Genomic DNA, 20,198 nt, shown 5'->3' on the forward strand with positions numbered 1-20,198 from the left:
TTTAACCCCTACCATCATAACGAGGCATTACACTGTAAGCACGTGGGGGCTTCCTTTTCCCCGCTGACAGACACTTATTGTTATTCTTATTGGAGCAGCGTTTAGTTATTAATCAGCGGGGTCATATGCTGAGTGCTGTCAGCGCTGAAATAGCTTTAATATGGACTACCCCTCTGGGACCAGCTTGGTCATTAACTCTTCTGCCATTTTCTGCTACACAAGCCGCTCCCCCCGCCACACCACCACAACCACCGCCGCCAACCCCTCCTCGGCTCCCCTTCATTGATTCCAAAATCGAGAGGCAAACGACTCCCAAGACAACGCCGCTCGCTCGATTTGCCTCCTGTGCATCTAAATACTGAACTCTCACCTCGCCTCGGCGTCGCCGTCAGGCCCGAGGACACGCGGTCCTTTCGGCCCGCCTTAACCAATTTGTGGCTCGTTAGCGGCACAGGCACATCGTTCATGGCAGCGGGGATTGGAGGGTGGCGACGTAGAGAAAGGCAGATGAAGATGAGGAGAGCACAGATGTGACACCGGGGCCGCATCTTTAACATCACCGCTATGGATTTTTACATTCTCCCACTCCGGAGGGACAACATGAGAGATGCGGCGGCTAACGTGGCCTGGCACCAGCCGCGAAATGTCTCTATTATTGCGACGCTTCAGCAATATGTTGACCTTCCACGCTGATGGGAGTTGATCTGGACTTTGGTGCTGAGCCACAACAATGTGCAGATTCCTCATTTTTATGTGCGTGTACCTTTTCATCGTCACTCACACACATACCTTCATGTTGAGACGCTTCACAAAATAATCACAAATTCTTCAAAACTGGTTCAGACTGTTGTTGAAAATGAAGAAATGCGCCACGCTCGTTAAGAGGAAACTTTGGAAGCCGGGATGGATGATGACCAAGCAGGGGCAAATGCGCAACAAACTACAAAGCAAGGAAACTGCAGAACCAGGCGTAGCTTTCAAAAAGGAAAGCGCAAAAGGCGTTAAATGCTGCGCTGTCAACAAGTAAGAACAAGTGGAAGGAACGACAGTCGTTCATGCGCAGGAAAACGGAAGGAAAAACAAGTCGTAAATCAGGGTTTTCCCCGGGGGACATTTGCGCCCCGTGGCTGGTTTTTTTATTGGCCCCTGGCATATTTGAAAAATATAGTTTAACAAGAAAACTAAAAAAAACAACAGCAGCAAAAATGCAAAAATCAGCAGTCATTTTACAAGAATAAAGTAAAAATATATAAAAAAAAATGTAAGTAATTTTACGAGAATAATAATACTACGGGAATATAACGTAATTTTAATAGCATAAAGTTGAAATATTAAAGAAAGATTTACTTTTTTGAAGTTGTAACATTCTAAAAAACAAACAAAACAATAAACAAAGTTGTATTTTTTGGGAAATTAGGTTGGGGAAAAGATTATATTATGGAACGAAAAGTCAAAATATGTTAATAAAGAAATAGTTCAATAAAAACAACAACAAATGGAAAAAAAGCTGTAATTTTACGAGAACAAAATAAAAATTTGATGGGAATAAAGTCAGAATTACGAGAAGAAAATTTACAAGAAGAAAGTTGAAACGAGAATAAAGTGAAAATATTTTGAGGAAAAAGTCGTATTCTAATGAGAAAAAAGTTGTAATTTTAGCAGAATAAACTAATAAAATAATATTATGAGGAAAAATAATGTCATTTTAGTAGTATAGAGTTGAAATATTAAAGAAAAAATATGTTTTTTTTTAAGCCGTATATATTATGAGAAGCAAACAAAACAAAGCTGCTTGCGGAAAAAGCTGCAGTGTTAAGAGAATAAAGTCCAAATATTATGGGAATAAAGTCATAATTACAAGAAGGAAATTTACAAGAAGTTGAAACAGTTTTAAATTTAAAAAAAACAATACTAGAAATGAAATAAAGGAGCTGGACAATGAAGTCAAAATATTTAGAGAAAAAAAGTTGTCTCCTATAACGAGAAAAAAGTTACACTTTTAGGAGAATAAACTTGTCGTATTATGAGGAAAAATAATGCCATTTTAGTAGCGTAGAGTTGAAATACGGTATGACACCAAAAATACGTAATGTTTTTAAAGCTGTAATATTATGAGAAACAAACACAACAAAATAAACCACATTTTTTAAAAAAATTAGGTCGGGGAAAAAGTTACAATATGATGGGACTAACGTCTAAAGCAAGGGTCACCAGCGTGGTGCCCGTGGGCACCAGGTAGCCCCCCACGACCACACGAGGTGCCCGCAAGCCTGCTTTCCATTCAGGTTTTCAGTTAATAATGAAAGAAGAGTAGAAAGAAATGCATTCTGAAATACAAAATGTGAGTCGTGGACACCAGCATTTTGTTAATGTTCTGGTAAAACAAGCATATTCACTTTGTTTGGGTTTAAAATAAGCTCTGGAAATAAATTTTACAAAAATGAGTAGTTCTTGGCCTTTTTCATTTTGTAAAAGTTGCTATCACAAGGAAAAACGTTGGTGACCCCTGGTCTAGAGACAGTATTATGGGAATAAAGTTATGATGACGAGAAAAAAATGTACGAAGCTTATTTGAGAGGAAAGTTGGAAAGTATTTGGAAAAATAACAACAGCAAAAATGGAAAAAAAAATCTTTATAACTTCTTAGCATATGTACAGTACATGTGTTGCTTTCCAAAATATCAAAGAGGCCCTTGCGTCCTTTCATTTTTCACTATTATGGCCCTCGCTGGAAAAAGATGGTACACTCCTGTCTTAAACGATTAAAGTTCTCAAGTTCCTGAAAATCGAGAGCGAAGAAACAACACGTTGAAACCTAAGAACTGATCTTGAATGACGGAACAGGAACCAAAGAACTAAACAGGCGGACATCTCCAGACCCAGGTGGGAGACGCTGGGGCAGGCAAAGAGGTGACTGGTCGGACAACCAAGGGGGGTTGGGCCATGCCGACCAGAGCGGAGGAAGTGCAGTAATTTCTGCAAGTGTTGCCTGCTCTTTGTGACGCCATTAACTTTTCTTCACGTTGTAAATGAGTGGCTGAAAAGAAAAGTTATCTCAAAGAGAAAATGGAGCCCAAGATGGGAAGAATATTGAAAGCTGCGCCTTTTGTGCATTGAAGAGGCGCTGGAGAAATGCCTGCACGAGTGCCAACAAAGTATAACGTGTAAATAAAGCATGAAAAGCCTCACTGACCTCCCCCCACAACCATCTAATGTCTGTTAAAATAAGCCAGGAGCCAGTGAAAACGATGCATTTAAGAGAAGAAGAATATTACCATTTGAAACGGCCTCAGCTGTTGTCTATTAATTAGATGTCCTTGAGAGATAGGCCGCCTTGACGAGCAACAATAGATCTTTTCATCATGTTTCTATGGCCCGTCTATTCAGGCCTTCCCTGGCAGACTGTTCAAGGCAACCACTGGCTCATCTTCTTTGGACCCCCCTCCACCTCCTCATCTCGTATCATTTGGAGTCAATGTTATCTCTTTCTGGATATTTCAATTACATGGCTTCTTTAGCACAATGCGCTCCATTGAGTCGCCGCTTTGGATCGCTAATGGTTCTGACGACCACAGCGGGCCCGCTCTCGTCTCGCCCTGGTCCAACTGGCTCCTGAGAGGACACGCGGCGTTCGCGTCATCGGTGGATGTCAGCCAGGTCCACCGTCAGTGTGGTTTTCAATGTTTGCGCTGCAGCTTTGTTTTGTTTTTTCTTTGAGTGCGGTGCAGCAATCTCTGCAGGTGCTTCCACCAGTCCTTCACTCACACTCAGGCCTGCAAAGGCTGCCACTTAGTAATCATCATGATCATATTATATTGCGCTTATATGGACTCGGCATACAATGAAGGCCAACTCGAGGTATTGCAACTACTCGATAAAAACGAGTAATGAAACATCAATATAGTATATGTTACTACGCAAAGAAATACCTACATTTCCACACTCAAAGATATGAATGTATACCGTATATATTGTAGTATACAATATTAGTAATGCATGCAATTACATGAACCAGGCAGGTCTTCATCAGGTAGCAACCCCATATGATAAAATAAGGTCAAGTGCAATTTATTATTATTATGATTAGAATAAAATCAAATAAGATAAATAAAAGAGTAAATACAATTAAATAAAATAATACACCCTAGAGACAAACCCATTTAATAAAATAAGATAAATTACAGTTGAATTATTGGTATTATTATATATTATATTGTTATTGGTGTCATAGAATAGAATAAAAAAATACAATCAAATAAAATAACATCTATGCATCCATCTATCCATTTTCTGTACCGCTTGTCCTCACTAGAGTCACATGTAAAATAACATAAAATAAATACAATAAAATTAAATAATACACTGACAACCCTATGGAATAAAATAAGATAAAGTACAATTTATTATTATTATCATTTGAATAACCCAACAACACATAACAGCCTTTATTTCATGCGACAAGATAAAGTACAATTTATTATTATTATTATCCATCCATCCATCTTCTTCCGCGTATCCGGGGTCAGGTTGCGGGTGCAGCAGCCCAAGAAGAGACGCCCAGACTTCCCTCTCCCCGCCTACTTGGTCCAGCTCCTCCTGGAGGATCCTGAGGCGTTCACAGGCCAGTTGAGAGACGTACAATAGTCTCTCCAACATGTCCTGGGTCTTCCTGGAGGCCTCCTGCCGGCTGGACGTGCCCTGAACATCCTATCCTAACCACACGCCCGAACCACCTCATCCGGCGCCTCTCAATTATTATTATTCTTAAAATAAAATGAAATACATTCAAAAAATCTAATTTCTACACTACACTACACTACAATAAAATGCAATGGAATCCAATCCAGGGTGCACTGAACTGTTACTCAAAGTAAGCTAGATGACAGCTCACAGGGGACCCTGAACAGGATAAGCACAATAAAATAAATGACATAAAATAAAGCAGCACAATTGGTGTATAATAAAGTATACTTGCTGTACAAACTAATAATGAACTCACAGGCCACAACAAGGTGCTCCACTACTACCTTTAGGAGGATAACAATGCTCGTTATTGATTATTTTGCTTACCTGACACGAGAAGGTCCTCATATGACGGCTTGACGTTGCACGAGCGCGATAATAAACGTATTGTTTACTGAGTACCTCTCTAACTGTGTGCCTAATGAAGTGTCTGGTGAGAGTGCGTACTGCTAACTACTAATAATGTCAGGTCTTGACAGGCCTTTCAGCGTAAAATGCAGCGAAACAACAATTGGGTGTGCAAAGTGATGTCTTCATTCAGCACACATGCACTTTGTGTGCACGTGTCGGTAAAGTGTGTGTGTGTGTGTGTGTGTGTGTGGTGGGAGCGTGAGGAACTTTGTCACGATGGCGTCAAGGCTTGACACAGCACACACGAGAGGTTTCCGCCTCCCCGAGTACACGTTAGCAGCCGTGCATGCGCTCGGGGAGATGAACTAGCATAAATTAAAGTGTTCCCCCGAGGAGGAGGATGGGGGGGGGATGCAGAGGCTTTATCAAGCACAAATGCGGGGCTCGGTTTCATCCTTGTGTTCTTTGTGAACACAAAGGGGTCACCTCCTCATGAAGGCAACAAGAATAACAAAGACTACCCCCCCGCCACCCCCGCCCCCTCCCCGTCGTGTCCCACTGCTGACGAATTCCCACCGAATTCTGCCCCCATCTTCATCGTTCTCCATTCAAACCGGAGGCGGAAGCGTCAAGGCCGCGGTGAGAGAGCGACCTCAAAAATAAAGAATAAAAATACACACTTGAGAATTGTTTTCAGTCGGTAAAGAAAAGAAGAAGGAACGTAGCTAATAAAGGGAATTAAGCCGTTGCGGGAATTCGGCCAAAAGGAAATGAGTTGCCGCACACCATCCCCGTTAAGAGAAAAAAAAGGCTGCAACTTCAAGCAGTTTTTAATCAGCTAAAAAACATATGTGTCTGTGCTGCTAAGACAGCTTGGCCAGGCGCTGATAAATGCCTATCACTCATTTGCATACCGTAGAAGCTACCCTTTAATCACAGCCTCTAATCCCTGACGGTATTAATGTTTTTTTTTTCCCTCCTCAGCGTACGGTATCATGTTTGCTAATTCCAAAGTGATCAGCTCCTTGTATGCGCCTCTTTTTTTGTGCCGGCATAATGGCGGAGTTGAGAACTTCTGTTATCCTACTTTGGCACATAATTACGACTACAAAGGGGGACAAATCGCGCTGAATGGGACTCACAAAGAAGAGCTCCCTTCTTCTTCTTCTTGGGCTTCTTTCGTCACTTCACCAACGTGGAGAGTTTCGATGCCAAATCTGCTCAAGAGAGCAAAATATATGAAAATGCAGCATGTAATTAAAACGCCTATCACCGCTCAGCTGGTTCAGCGCGTGCAGTACGCCGGCACCTTGCAGACAAGTCACTCTGAGTCAAAGACAAGAGGAAGCTGAGAATATGTCAGCGTTTTAAATGGACGTCAAATAAATAGCCCGGCCGTGTTCGCGGGGGCCCCGATAGCGTCCGTGTAAGCGTGGGATTAAAAATGAAAGGGGAGCAAGAAGCGGAATGTCAACGAGGTGCGGCGGTGACAGCTGATTTATACAATTCATTTGGGCCATTACTTTTCATTAAAGATCAAATGAAATGGGTACTTACTTCCTAAGAGGCCTTTGGGGAGCTGAATTGCAGAGAAGAAAGAAGATTAAACTTTACATTCAGCCCCAAATTTAATTCAGAAGTAATCAATGGCATAATGGGCCAGCAACTGTAGCCCGGGTGATTGAAATGAAATTACCATATTTTTAATCTTAATTTTCCACACTGTTTATCTGACACTGTCAATATAAAATACAAACAGATAATGAAATAGCATTATATTGACACTACAATCATCTCTCGAGCAGCCCTCTGTGATTAAACCACTGGAATGTTTGATTACATTTTGTTGGCTGACATTACAAATGACACGGATGCTTCGTCGAGACTTGCTGCCGGCTGGAAAATGAGCCTATCCATCAAGGAGCGCTGGCAGCCGCTCCCTTCCAGTCGATGGCGACTGCCAGCGGTCTGGGCACCCCTCTGTCACGCCGTTTAGCACCCTGGAAGAGGGAGGGAGGAAGGCAGGGCAGGGGCGGGCGGCTGTTGGTTTTTTCGAGTGATTCACGGCGCCTTCGCTCTGCTAATGACACAAAAGCAAAAGGAGTCACTGAGGAGGGGTGAGGAGGGGCGGGGTGGGGTGCGCCAAAGAGACAAATGTCTCCGGCAACGTATCGGCCATGCAGGTGTCTCTGGGCGTTCCATAAAGGGACCATAAAGCCCCCACAATGCAACAGTCGGCGTCCGCAAATCACCGTCCCGGGGCCTGAGTGAGGACCATCAGGCTCGCCCAGCTCCACATGCGATGCCAGGACCTGTCCTGATGACTTTTTAAGAGGCTCATCAATTATCCCCTCACTCATTGGACACTTGCAAAGAAGCTTAGCTGCCCCAGTAACAACCGGGATGCACACACTTTTGGGTTAGGGTTGGGGTTGGGGTCACAGCGAGGTGTTCAAGTGGCCCTCGGAAACTCATTTCTAACCACACCAATCGCGAAACAGATTTTTGGAATGTTAAACACTTGAGTGTAATATTGCATTTGGGCACCAGGTGTCTCACTTGAATCAGACAATGTGACAGTAGCGCCTCCAGTCCACTTGGTGGCAGCAGTGGCGGGCGGTCAGGGCCAACAAAGCCTTCACTGCTGGCCTAAACACTCAGAAATCAGAAGCACTGGCCTACATTTTACAACTTATATTCTCATATGTGTTCCGTGATATTGTATTTATTTATTCCCAACAGCCTATTATCCCCATCTAGTAATATGTGTATCTTGGCTGCACTGCTTCCAGTGGTGTATGTGTATGTTGGATTGTTTTTGTCCAATCAGATTTCAGCTTCTGTGTGTTGCCATATCATTCAAATCTACCCAGGACCTTCAGAATCAAGAGTGCTGGCCCATGTCTCTTAAAACACTATTAGCAATGGGGCTGTTTTTTTAACCAATCAGATTTCAGAGTCACCTCTCAGAGCCAGCTAGCTGGCCTACACTAATGTCGGCATATTTGCCTCCTCTGATTGGTTCATCAGAGCAAAACAGCTCAAGCACAACGGCTGACTGACGAGGAGAAATTTACATTTGTGGTAGATGTATTTTATTTAAAATTATATGTTTTTGTCATATTCTTAGATAAATATTGATTTTGAACTGCTCCAGATAATGTTGTGGTGTAGCAATTTCTAGTCGTCTGAATCACCAACCTTTTACTTTTATGCTTGTTACATTTGGCTGAGCGGCATGACGGCTGCAATGCCACGTTATAGTGCATTTTTGCATATTATTGATATTGATGATTATTGTAGAATTGTGGTGGTATAGTGGTGCTAAAATGTGGGTTAAGTCCCCACTGAAGGCCCAATCACAAAATGCACGGCCTGCCACTGGGTGGCAGTGATGCTGGCTTGGCGGCAGCAAAAAATTCAACAAGATTCAACAAGAGCCTCAGTCAACACACAATTGTTGTCTTGTTGTTGTCTTGTCTTCGGGCGGCAGTGACTCAGGACGTAGAGGGGGTCATCCAATCACCGGAGGATTGTGTCCTCCTGCTGTGTCCTTGGGCAAGGCACTTTGCCCACACTGGTGTATGAATGTGACTGGTTGCAAAGTGGCAGCCATATTATTGTTAGTTTAGGCCTACCCCAGGGAAGTGGCTATATTCTTAATGTGTGACATATACAATTGTACCCCATTTTTCATCTATTTATTTGTGTACGTCTTCCTCTTATTCCGCCTCATTTTTTGTCCGCTAACTACTCCCACATTTCTCAACCGCTTCAAACCATCCCAGCACCAAAAGGTTCAGCTCATCTCTAGGATATCTGGGCTTTTCCTTAAACTCCCACATTTTCCATAATTCAGTATTTTCTGTGACAGTTTTTCAGTTGAAAATGAATGGACAATTTCAATGTCGCCCCCTATTGGTGGAAATTCAATTGACGTTTAACGTTACATGTAACGTTGTGCTCACGCGTGGCTCACGGTGGCATGGGTCGGGTTGCAGCGTGGTTTGGTCTTAAGTCGGTGAATAGATTTCAACACATTTCTAGAGCATTCATTTATTCTACATTGCAGTTCAGCATTCACATGCGATTTCTACCGCCAGGCCAGCAGTTTGCAGCGGAACTCTGCAAAACCAACATATCACACAAAATACTTTCCCAAATGTGCAGCGTGCCACATTCCAGTAGACGATAGCCGCTAGAAGCATGTCCTCTAGCAATAGAAGGGACCTTTAACCTTACCTTTCCTATCCTTATGGTATATACTATTTCTTCAATGTAGCTGTTGTTACGGAGATCCTAAAAAGATCAAAAACATGCAAACACAAAACAGGCCTTTTCTTGTTTAAAAAAATTCAGAAAAACTAAAACTGCAGTGTTGGAGGCGAAGGATTGTCGTATTTGTCGAATCCCGACTCTCTGCAGCCCTGAAGGTCAAGCTGATAAGATCCGGGATTTCCACCTCAGAATTGCATTGTGACGCGACCTTGAGACCCCCTGAAGTCGATCAAAGCGGCGCGGCGGACGCCCCACCGCAGGACAGCCGAGTTCACAGAGACGGGGAATAACGGCGGATCAGCGGCCAGCCTGGGATCATTCCGCTGGCTCAAACCTTGAAACCACACTTGTGTTCGTGCAACTTTAGACTCCATTGCACAATTTGTCATTGAAACACATTCAAACACTTTCTTGCTAACTTATTGCTGCCATCCAATGACAACGCAATGACATCAGTTGTATGTCTCCTTTCTCTCATCTAATGTGACCTGAATCGAAGTACTTCGATATTCTTATTTGTAGTTTTGAGTGCCAGAATTAAAACAGGGGTGTGCAAACTTTTTCCAGTGAAGACCACATACACACATACAGAAAAATGAACGGATGTGTAGGGCCACATTAAAGATACTGTACATTAAAGATGTTAAAAGCAAGCCAATGCAGGTCAACTTACGCTAAGCTAATTGAACTAAACATATTTGCTTCGTGTTATAGGTGACAAATCAAATCAGTATCATGAATAATACAGTAATCCCGTTAATTGGTTCCACACCCAACATTGATAAATAGGATTCCTTATTTCTAAATTGAATATTTTTGTAGTCAGAGCATTAAAAGCATGTTTACAACCTTCTAAATATGGTTTTTAACATGACTAGAGCCCTCTAGACATGAAATAACACTCATATAGTCACCTTTACACTCGTATTACCCAATATTGTAGACATATTAACAGAAAATAAGGCAGAAATAAGACTTGCTAAATAAGAGAAGCGACGTCGGGGGTTTAAAGTTGACTTTTAGCTTGGCTTGGGTTACGGCCCCAACAGTAGCCCATGTTTTTATTCGGGATTTTTGTGCCTGTTGGGAGCTGATTCAAGCCTGCAATAAAAGCCTGTTTTTCTGGCGATGAAGTGTGATGCTTGTGTGTCTCACCGAACATTAGAGTAACACTACTGACATCTAGTGACCAGTGCGAAGACTACATATCACAACGCCTTTGAATGTATCTTCTGAATGCCTTATATTTGCATTTTACTTCATTTAGCCAGTTTCATGCTTGAAAAATGCTTTATTTGGGCAAAAAATACGTAAAATTTGCTTAAATATGCATTTTTTGACTAATAATAGGCTATATTGAACCAAGAGATATATTTTGGAAAATCCGTGACAGAACAAAGCTGCGAAATTCGAAGCGTGAATCAAATGATAACTAAGTAATACATTTACTAATATGAAATACAATTAAATCCACATTTTTTTATATAATCACATGAATAGATATAATATTTATATTAATATACTACAAAAAATATACTATATATTTTAGTTAATTTTGCCATTTTTATGCTTGAAAATGCTTCATTTTGGCAAAAATACGTAACATTTGTTTAAATATGCATATGTTTTGTCTAATAATAGGCCGTATTTAACCACGAAACAGCATGATTTATGAATATATTTTTGAAAAAGCATGGTAGAGGTTACTGTAACAATGAATTCATATTATTTTTAGAATATGCCGAGAACCAATACAAAACGAGCTGGCGGCTGAAAATGGCCTCCATTGGACAGCAGCGAAGCTAAACATGCTAATGTAAGCTAAACATGCTAATGCTAAAACCCTTGCTGTGTGTGTATTCCGCAAAAAAAAAAGTTGACCTGGGCAGCCGAGGGAAGGTGGTCACTTTAGAATCACGCCACCTGTAGGCTGACAATGAACCTTTCAAACAGACGAGTCCCCCCCACCCTCCCATTCTGCCGAGGCATAACCTTTTTCCCCCCTTTTCAAAACGCGACGACTCTTCCAATTGAGTTGTTGTTGCCGCCATCGCTATTGGCTTTCAATAAGGCGCGAGGTTATCAAAGAGTGAAGGAGAAATTGCCTTGGCTCTGCCACGGCCCTGATTGCGCTATCGGAGCCGTCAGGGAGGCTCTTCATAAAGGGGAGGGCACGGGGGAGAGTGAGGTGGCGGCTGCCGTGGCCCCCCTGATAAATCACAGCGTGCTTGGCAGCCTCTGCTCGGTGCAGCCAGGCGGCACCTCGGCGCCCCAGTTCAGGGTCGCCACTTGGCAAGCGGCCCCCTCTCCAACAGGGGCCGCAGACCTCGTTGCCCCGCCTCGCTCAACCCACCACCAGCCAACCCCCACGTTCATCCTCCACGGCTGCCCTCATCAAGGTTTGTTTGTTTATCCACGACCCTGCAGCACCCCCCTCGGCTCCCCCAGTGCCCTCACCATGCCATATTGTTCCCAAATCATGCCAAATGATTCTCTAACTTATTCTGAATGTCTCCCAACTTCATTTAGGAAATGAGAAAAAATAAAAAGCTGCTTTTTGGCCGTGAAGCGCGCTCCCATTCTGCTTGCATCGCTTTGTTACCTCCCCCAAGTGCAAAAGTGCATTGTTTTTATCGCCGTTAGTTACTTCGTAGGATTACATAAAAACTACACAACTGAGTTCCATGATGCGCAAAGTCAGCGAAGTCAAGGAACATTTGACTTTATCATGCATATGGAGCAATGTAGCTTCACCTTTGGCCCTTAAAGTCCACTTGCATTGGGGCCAAGTGAGGCATTAACCCCCCACATCCAGCAGATGGTGCTGGATTGAGTGGATGCTAGCACCCACTTTGTGTTACCGCCGCGTGCGGGATTGGAGTGGGAGGACTGGAGGCTGACCAGTTACTAGAGATATAGTGCAGTCATACCTCGTTTATGGGGGTTCATTTTTTCCAGACTTGACCACAATAAGTGAATTTCCGCAAAGTAGGATTCAATCTTAATCAATGGAACATTTTCATAGTTAGAGCATAGAAAACCTGTTTATGACTTCTTAAATACAATCATTATTAGAGCCCTGTCGACATGAAATAACACCTCTCTAGGCACCTTTATGCTCCTATTGCTCCACTGTAATGCAGGGCTACGGGATCACTGAAGGGGCACAAGAGAAGGCCATGGCTTTAAACATTAGCATGCTAGCGAGCTAGCTAGTTAGCCTCCATTTTATTTACTGTATTCTAAACTTAAGAAAGGGTTTAAAACGGAGTGGGGTAGATGGACAAAGAAGTCAAAAATGTACCACTTCCACACTAAATGGGAGGATAGCTTCTTTTCACTCTATCATGTCAGACACACCGTGGCTGACTTCATGCAGTGTGATGGTAATCTAATGCTAACACACGTCAAACAGAGGTATGTGTAATGTACAGCACCTGTTTGTAGGACGTCAAAGGTTGGGGACCAGTGATATAGTTAACTGAGGGAGGACTATGTTGTGCGCACTCTCCCTCGCCAGCCTCCCTGTCCTGGTTTGGATGTGGGGTAAGGCGTGGTGGACCCAAGTGCAGGGAAGCAAAAAGACAAAAGTGTAATGTTCCTCAAGAAGGCTTAATTCCAAGGATTTGGTAACTCAGGATCCAAAATACAAAAAAACATACAAGGCGCTACAAAACAAATGCAGACTCACCATAACGACAAACTGTATGACGACCTGACAAAGACAAGAGCGAAAACTGGAAACCACTGTAAATACACAGACTAATTACACAACAAGACACACCTGGGCTGGACAAGAGGGAGGAGAGAGCTGGTTGGAGGAAACACAGGGGTCAGGAGAAGACAGAGGGTCCAATCACGACACAAGCAAGGCCACAAGGCGCACAGACCAGAACGTGACACTCCAGCCCTTCATCACGTCTCCCAAATGCAAGGCAGACTCCCCCAATGCGCCGAAGAAAAGCAAAGCCACCACCATGGCAGTGAAGCCAGACATTGCAAATTATGCTCAGAAAGAGGACAAACGAGGATGGAAACTGCCCGGTCCAAGCCCCACGAGTGCCGTGACCATCATCAAGGATAAAGATGGTATCCTTGAACATGTGAAAGGATCTGTTTCAATGAAATCGACAATGATAACTTGCAACGTCTTGTAGTGCTGTTTCATCGAATTCTTGTATTTTAGTATTTTATTCGTGTACTTCGTATGTCCTTATGTGCTCTGTGCACAGTGTGAGTGACTTACGGGTTATTTCGCTACAAGTTCCAACTCACCCTAAAATCGACTTTGAATGCGTCGTTGTTATGGAAAAAGGGCATGTTGCTGAAGTGGGACTGTTTAGCCTTGGTGGAGGTCTGTGTGCTACTGAGGTCCATGCTGGTGCTCTTTAGTTGTGGTTGACTGTAAAGTGCTCCACAGCTGAAGACTTAATGTGAACGTTTGGCTGCTGGATAACGATGGTAATGATGTGCAGTGTAAATAGTTGCTGTAAGCACATATTTAGATGTTAATATAAGCGACCATCTGGGACGGAAGGAGGGGAGGGGCTGTTCAAGAGGAGCGATTATGCCAGCGCCTGTAAATCTGCGCTCTTCATCTCCAATTGGATGCTCAAGTTTATTACCCTCAATAAAAGCGTTGATTTGTTGTGCTCTCAAGTGTTTGCTTGATAAGGTCGGAACGCCGCCATCCACACCAGCGGGTGGACGACCCCCCACAACCACCTTCCCCCAATGTCTACTCATCACCCCAGCACCACTTGTCTCTTGCAATGAACCTTCTGATCATTGGTGAAATCAAATGAAATTAGAGGATTCCGCCACCTGGGGATGGGGATGATGTAATTAATATGGCCTCTTCCACTGCGGGAGTAGGAAATGTTCAATTACGTCCTTAAAAAGGCCCAACGAGGTCACACGGTGCCCCAAATCTGATTAACGTCACATTTATTCTGTCATTTTTGGTTATCTCAATGTGCTGGGGATCAGTTCGAAGTTGTTCTTTAACTTTTTTCTTCATGACATGGACACGATGAGTGTCATGCTAGCCATTGATGGACCGTAGCACCGCCACGAGACACCCTCACCTGAGACGCTCTGGGTGCCGGGAGGACCACTTGTGAAATTTGTGTCAAATTAAAGCATGCAAAAATATGCATTGAGATGACGGGCTGAGATTCCGTTTGGTTTTTGGCCATTTGGCGAGCGAGCATGTGGCCGCATGTTAAACATCACGGGGACGCTTCATCTAATCGACATTTACATTTAAATGTGGTCAAGCAGCACCGCAATTTCAAGATTAGAAGAACTTCTCTTTTCCTCACATTTATTATTGCAGGGCTTTAAGAAAAGTATATTTTTACACAACTAAAGCAAGCAAAAGTATGACACTTTAGCAAAAGTACAGTTATGTATACAGTTGTCCCCTCGCGATATCGCAGTTTGATTATCGCTCACTCACTATATTGCGTTTTTTCAAAAATTAGTTCTTAATAACATTAATAAATGATGGCTGTTTGGTGGTAGACTATGGTCTATTATTAGTCCAAACATGTTGGAATACGAGTGATGTGTCGTATTCTGCTCACTAGGTGGCAGTACTGACACAATTGAGACATTACCTTACATGACATTACCTTAACACTGCATGAAGTCAGCCATGGCATGTCTGACATGATAGAGTGAAAAAAAAGTTATCCTATTCCGTGTGGAAGTGGTACGTTTTTGGCTTCTTAAGTTTAGAATAAATACATTTTAGGCTAACTGGTCTGCTCGCTAGCTGGCTAGCTAGCAGCTGTCTCACGTCCCTGCCGCATTAGAGTTAGTGTAGTGTGTAAAGGTGACTATATGGGTGTTATTTCATGTCTACAAATTAATTAATTATTTAATTAACCGCTAGAAATTATGCCGTGGATTCTCGCACATTTGCCATTCAGCATTCACAGTCCTGCACGTTCACAAATTTTTGGTGAAAAATGATTGAAAATATTTTCGCAGACAGCACATCATATTCACTGTAAGTCGGTAATAAGTCCTAAATGTGATAATACAGTTCAAATGTACCGCAAACAAAAAAGGGCCCACAATTTTTACGTTTGTGTGTAAGCTTCACTGATCATGTTTTTTTGTCAAACGGTGAGATTTCCCTCTTAGTTTGGCAGTCCTTGAACGCACCATAGTTTTGTCAGATCTTCAGTCTAATAGCTTCTCATCTGAAGGCCTTAGTGCTACACACACACTCACACAGCACAGTTAGCATTGCACAACACTCATAGATAACCATGGAAAACTACTGTAGTAAAAAGAGACTCTAGCAGCATAGTTTCAACCAGTTGGAGCCAGTCTCTAATAGTCTCTAATTTTGACTTTCCAGGCACACAACCTTAAGTTTCACTTTCTAGAGGGGCGCAGCAAATGCTATATAGACTCTGTGTACTTTCATTCTGGGCTCTTTCCTCGATCTTCCTCACTGATGAAAACCCTTTCAATTGTGTGATCATTGACTACTTCTCCAAAGAATCAGGAATAAAGGCTAAAGAAGAAATAGTGTGAGACGCAAAAGTGAAACTTATACAGTGGAACCTAGGTTTTTGTTATTAATCTGCTCCAAAGGGTCTGTCTAAAACCAAAAAGTACGAAAACTGAGGCAATTTTTTCCACAGGAAATAATGTAAGTTCTATTTCTGTCGTCCCTCACCATTTCGCGCTTTTGCGGCTTCACGCTATCATGATTTTTCCCAATATATTCATAAAACATTATATTGCGGTTCCTCGCTGTTTTGCGTTTGACCACGGCCTGTTATTAGTCAATAGTTAATATATATAAACAACATATTAAACAAACTGTATGTGTTTTTGGCCTAAACCAAACATTAAAATGGCATTCAGAAGACATACGTACTGACGCATTCAAAGACAAAAGCCTGGGTACACTTATCTAACGTAGCATCATCATCACAAAAACATACATACAGGCAACTTCTCTGTCAAGCTAATGTCTCACACAGGTACACCGTACACTATACTTGAGTACCATCTAGTGAATTTCAAATGTAAATGACACCTCTCATGACAATAATGAATGAAAAAATGGTCTAAAGATTTTTGCCGATAATATCGATTCTCAATGATCATTTGTAGAACAATTATCGCCCAGCAAAAGTTATTATCGTGACAGGCCTACTACTATGCAAAAGTCACCACAAGCCTAAACATTTTAAAAGGTCTTTTTCACAGCAGTAAAACAGTAAGCAGTAGGACAAAAATGACATTAGCTTTGTGTGTTTTCTGATTGTTTTGTCCTGAGAAGTTTGAGGAAAAAAAAATAATAAATGGTCATATAGCATTGGTGAAACTGCAAATGAAGACACATGCACAGTAGTGCATGTATTTAACAGCGTATTAATGAGCAAGTGGAAGCTATGACAATAAATTCATGTCCTTTGCCACCAAGTCAGCCTGATCATTGCTCAAGGATACGCCCTCCGGCCCATGCAGAGTCCGGCCCCCTTCAGCCGGGGGCCTCTGAGCAGCCGGGGGAGACGCGTGGGGGGCCTTTTCCCTTTTTTGTTTAAGCAGCGTGGGGGGGCGGAAGAGGTTGCTCTCCAGGGAGCCGGCGGAGGTTAATGATCTCACAGCCTCTGCTTGAATAAATAAATCATTTCCAGCCATAAATCTGTCTTTGCATCAAGCACCACCAGTTGCCAGTGTCTGTTTGTGTAACCCCCCACCACCGCCGCCTGAGGGTAGGGGGGTGGGGGGGGGACACAGATGACTTCTTTCTTCCCCTCCCTCACACACAATGTGTTTTGTCAAGGGACATTAAACGTCTTTTTGGGAGAACGTTGGTGGTGGGGGGGTATCACATCAGTAGTGACACTGCTAGTTGTTTCTCGTTACGGCCGAGCTGATAGTAAAGCACTGATGCGGGGGAGGTGTGGGGGGGGGTGGTTGTCGTGTGCCACATCCCGTCTCATTGGGTCATATGAACATAGAGATAAGATAAGATACAAATAAGATGCTTGTATTGCCATCACACACAATATACAATGAAACTTGGTTTGGAGGCTCCATTCTGTCAAAAATGTGTCTATTAAAAAATAAAAAATAAAAATAAATGTATATGTATGTATTGTATATAGAGTATGTATAAAATGTAAAACATATACAAAATACGGAAGGATTTCTAAGGTGCAGCCGTCCTTTTGCTGGATATGACCCCAAATATAACTCAAAAACTACAAAGTGGACACACATGTAAACAAACTTAAATAATTATAAAGCCAATTGATAAATAAATACTGTCCATATGTGAAACATAATTGTGTTAGACCTATTTATTGAATGAAACAATGTCGCCATTCATGGGAAAAATAACTAGGCTTGATACGACTACGGAACGTAACAAATTTAAAACGGTAATTCATGCTTTGTTCCATCAGTTCATATATTTCAATGGCAAAGCAGGACTTTCTCTTTAACCTCCACCGTAAATGTCAGCTTTACAGATGCCATGTCTGCTCGGCCAGCAGCTTGTGGTGCGGCGTTTATTCGTGAAAGAGCGAAGGCCACTATTTGGAGAAAACACGGCATTTTGACTAGAGCTGCAACAATTAATCCATTATCCAATTAATTGACACCTATTTGATTCATCGTTTTTTAAATTGAAAATGTAAAAATATTATGTAATATTATATACATATCTATAATATATAAGATATTCACACACATCAATTTTGACTTTGGAAAACAAATAAAGGAAATATAAATAACAAATAATAAAACTATAAAATATAATAATAAAGAATATACTTTGAAAAAGTGTCTTTTTGGCGTGTGTAATTTCCGGGCTTTTGCTGGCCACATAAAACGATATGGCGGGCCGAATCTGGCCCCCGGCCCTTGAGTTTGACACCTGTGGTCTAGGACCTAACCGATGACTTGATTCATCAAAACAACAAGCTTCAGATTGATCACGTAAGAAAATAATGGTTAGTTGCAGCCCTATTTCACTCTTTTGTTCCTATTTTTTCATATTTGAGTGATTTCAACCTCCACTGTACACGGCAGCTTTACAGATGGGGTGTGGTGGTTTTTTTCACGAAACTCTCCGAGAGACAAAGACACTGTTTCGAGAAATGACGCCAAATAAAAAAAGACATTTTGACACTTTGAAGGCCTCACTTGGTCAGTTAAGTGATGAAACGTTTTATTTTGGTGTGTCGTCGAATGAATGCATGTCAATAAATGTCACTAAACAGGAAATAAGCACCAGCCTTGTCGTCAATAGATGCCATTCACTAATCAATGCGGCCATTCACAACCAATTAGTGGGACTCAGTGAGTGACATCTGAGGAGATAAACGTGGAGTGCAATTACATAAGAAGAATATTAGCCAATTTCCCTAACGCAGTAAAAGAGAAATGAGCTTTTATTTGTACTTTTATTGGATAGCAGCAATATTTGTACACACACACACACACACACACACACACACACACACACACACACGGAGTGGAAAAGGCTTTTATTCATCTTCGTTTCAAGGTGAACTAGAAGTCCCTCGCAGATTATAGATCCCATCATAAATACCTTGACTTTTTTATTTATTTAAAAAAAATGGCAGCAACAACAACAAAGTCAACAAATAAATAAAGTCATTACCACAGCTTATAGAACACAGGCGCCGATTTGCTCTTTTATCCCGCCACAACAAAAAGAGGAAAAAGACAGGAGGAGGAGGAGGAGGAAGAAATAACAACAAAAAAAAGGGAAAGAGAGAATTGCACAGAGGCTTTTCTTTTCTTTAAAATGCTGCATTAGGTCTTTCCTGCAGTCAGTCTTCATAGTTCAAAGCTGGCAGTTCAATAAATAGCTGCAACTGGCACATCTCTGTTCTTGCAAAAAGAAATCAATGTTAATCCTATTACCGGCAGTTATCACCTAGCCCAGAAATGGTGGCAAGTAAGGGAAAAAAAAACTGAGATGTCAAAGCGGGAAGGGAGAGCGAGCGAGCGAGCGAGCGCGAGAGAGAAAGAGAGGGAGAGAGAGTCACCCTTCATTCACTTTCAAACACACTTTTGATAATTTACTTCTGTGGGAGAAGAAGCAAGGAGGCGGGCGGGGGGAAGGGGGGAGGGCGCCAGCTTCACCTACTGTGTGTGAGGAGGGGGGGGTGTCCAGGGCTACTGATGTAGTCGCACATAATGCTTGGATCAGACCCTGCTGCTGTAAGCAAGATGTTTGAAGCACAAAAACATTTTTTTTTCGAGGGGGGGGGGGAGAAAATGTTCACAAGCTACCCTCGGAGCTCGCCAACATCTGGCCCCTCTCCTCCGCTTCCACGGAGGGCCTCTGGTGAAGAAAATTACCAGTGCCCCGGCGCCCCCGTAAGGTGCTTCACGTGGCTTGTTACGTTTGACAAGTAGAAAAGAAAATGGTCGCTCCTCGAGCTCAGCCATTCAGTCTTTGCCAATAAACATCAAGCTGGCGTCCGGGAGCGGGAGGGAGACAAGGTCAAGTCTCCTTGTCCTGTGTCACCGGTGACGGGGGTCAACGCGTGGTCCTTGAAGGCATCACAGAGGCTGCACTTGAACGAGCATAATACAGAAATGACACTCCATGCCAGCAGATGGCAGCACCATGTATGCCGAGGCCGGATGGAAACAACATGGACCAATACGACCAGCTTGCAACGAAGCTGCAATCTCACAATTTCGTGGAATTTTGTACAAACACTGCAATTCCCCCGCAGGTACAGTATAATGGTGCACGCACGGTGCTGCCTGTGATGCAGATGTTGCGGGTTCTAATTGCGACCGACACC

This window comes from Dunckerocampus dactyliophorus, chromosome 10, assembly GCF_027744805.1.
Source record: "Dunckerocampus dactyliophorus isolate RoL2022-P2 chromosome 10, RoL_Ddac_1.1, whole genome shotgun sequence".
Taxonomy (NCBI): Eukaryota; Metazoa; Chordata; class Actinopteri; order Syngnathiformes; family Syngnathidae; genus Dunckerocampus; species Dunckerocampus dactyliophorus.